The following is a 2,500-nucleotide window of genomic DNA, read 5'->3' on the forward strand; positions in this document are numbered from 1 at the left end:
GTCCCCACCTTGCCCCCTGCCTTCGCAAGCTGGTTGGTGAGAAGTTTGCATGTTCAATGCCCTTCGCATGCGACGTACTCAGGCTACGTTGTGGTGCGGCCTGTGTCAACTGTCCGCTGATGTCGTACGCGTGAACCACAATCTGTACTGCACATTCGTCCTTATGTACTGAATGATACATCGTGGCACATGTGTGACCGCACAACGACTGCGCCCAAAAACGGCGGACCATACAGTGCAAATATTGTGCACGCAGCTACGTGTCGTCTCCCTATGAGAGCTGGATTGCAGTGTGGTACGCCATAGAGACGTGTGGGAGGAACGGACGCCGTGGATGGCGATCAGCATGAGCTGTCTGTTGATGTATTCGGACCTAGTCGTCTCTCCTCACACACCGTGATGGCATGGTGCACCGCGTTCCATATCTGCGACATGCTACAGAGGCCGGTTGACAGTCGTTCGAGCAATGGACATCGCATACGTACGGGGGCCACCTTCCACGTATTGTCTAGGCGTGCACATTTTGTTGCGTGTATGTGGGCAGACGTAGTGTGGCGTGACACCTGACACAGGCATGCAATAATCGTTGAAGTTGCAAATGGCGATGGACGCCTGCGTTTTCTGGTGAAGTTACGCAAATGAACAAATGGTAACCTGTTGTGGTGCGGTTGTTCTCGCTAGGGGTGAATCGGTGATGGCGACGATAGGTTGAGGTACTAACCGGTTGTTCCAGCGATACCCACCATGCCGACGAAACTGAACGGCATCTGGGTGTGAAGCGATACGCGGCGGTGGCTGGGTGGGACCGTCCCCGGCCGGTGAGGGGGCGCCTCCCGGCGTGCTGGCCGCGCGGTGCGTGGGCGCACGCGCTACAGCCGGCTGGTGGGGGCGGCCAGTGGCAGGCGCGCCGGCCGACGGACGCGGCAGGCGTCGCAGCTGCGCGCCGGCGCACCCTGCGCGCGGCGCCGTGCGGCCAAAGTAGGTCCTCGCGGGCCCGGTGCGAAGCGCGGTGGACATCTTCAGTGTGCTGGTCCGATTGAGGACTGTGTGCGTTGAGGATGCGCCGCCGCCCGGCGCTCGGCGCCGCGACGCCGTCTGCTGCTCGGTCGCCCCAGCGGTTCTCGCTGGTGGTTTGTATCGCAGCTGTGCGGATGTGTTGGCGCGTGCGCTGTGCTGGGAGAGTTCGCTTCGGCACCCAAGTGGGGCTTTTGTCCTTCTGTGGCGCTGGCGTTGGAGCTGCCGGTCACCGTAGGTGGCGCGTGTTGTCTCCCGCCGGCAATGCCACGACAGCACGCTCCCGGGCCTCTGTCGGCAGCGGCAAGCTCAGTTGGGAGCACGGGTGGTCGCACCGAAAGCGTCTACTCGCCTAACTCCGGGCGATTGCGCCTCTCTCGAACCCGACCAAGTACTTGGGACGGCGCTGCGCGCCGCCGGGACCTGAGAGGGTTTCGAGGTGTATTGTGCAGGGGAGCTCAGCCTCCTCCTGTTTGCAGAATGATTGAGCGGACGCTTGCGTGTTCGCGCGGGCCCCCGGGACACACTCCCGGGCGGCCGGCTGCTCAGCTCTAGTTGACGCAGCTCCCTGGTTGATCCTGCCAGTAGTCATATGCTTGTCTCAAAGATTAAGCCATGCATGTCTCAGTACAAGCCGCATTAAGGTGAAACCGCGAATGGCTCATTAAATCAGTTATGGTTCCTTAGATCGTACCCACGTTACTTGGATAACTGTGGTAATTCTAGAGCTAATACATGCAAACAGAGTCCCGACCAGAGATGGAAGGGACGCTTTTATTAGATCAAAACCAATCGGTCGGCTCGTCCGGTCCGTTTGCCTTGGTGACTCTGAATAACTTTGGGCTGATCGCACGGTCCTCGTACCGGCGACGCATCTTTCAAATGTCTGCCTTATCAACTGTCGATGGTAGGTTCTGCGCCTACCATGGTTGTAACGGGTAACGGGGAATCAGGGTTCGATTCCGGAGAGGGAGCCTGAGAAACGGCTACCACATCCAAGGAAGGCAGCAGGCGCGCAAATTACCCACTCCCGGCACGGGGAGGTAGTGACGAAAAATAACGATACGGGACTCATCCGAGGCCCCGTAATCGGAATGAGTACACTTTAAATCCTTTAACGAGTATCTATTGGAGGGCAAGTCTGGTGCCAGCAGCCGCGGTAATTCCAGCTCCAATAGCGTATATTAAAGTTGTTGCGGTTAAAAAGCTCGTAGTTGGATTTGTGTCCCACGCTGTTGGTTCACCGCCCGTCGGTGTTTAACTGGCATGTATCGTGGGACGTCCTGCCGGTGGGGCGAGCTGAAGGCGTGCGACCGCCTCGTGCGTGCTCGTGCGTCCCGAGGCGGACCCCGTTGAAATCCTACCAGGGTGCTCTTTATTGAGTGTCTCGGTGGGCCGGCACGTTTACTTTGAACAAATTAGAGTGCTTAAAGCAGGCAAGCCCGCCTGAATACTGTGTGCATGGAATAATGGAATAGGACCTCGG

General features: G+C 58.4%; 1 non-coding gene across 1 annotated transcript in view; it reads left to right on the top strand.

Annotated features, from left to right (window-relative positions):
• Positions 1-1,579: 1,579 nt before the first annotated feature.
• LOC124743790 overlaps positions 1,580-2,500 on the top strand; it is a 1,909-nt gene continuing 988 nt past the window's right edge. Inside the window, exon 1 of the ribosomal RNA XR_007010558.1 lies at positions 1,580-2,500. This exon is cut by the window's right edge and continues 988 nt beyond it. This is a non-coding gene — a ribosomal RNA (small subunit ribosomal RNA).

Source organism: Schistocerca piceifrons, unplaced genomic scaffold, assembly GCF_021461385.2.
Source record: "Schistocerca piceifrons isolate TAMUIC-IGC-003096 unplaced genomic scaffold, iqSchPice1.1 HiC_scaffold_263, whole genome shotgun sequence".
Classification (NCBI taxonomy): domain Eukaryota; kingdom Metazoa; phylum Arthropoda; class Insecta; order Orthoptera; family Acrididae; genus Schistocerca; species Schistocerca piceifrons.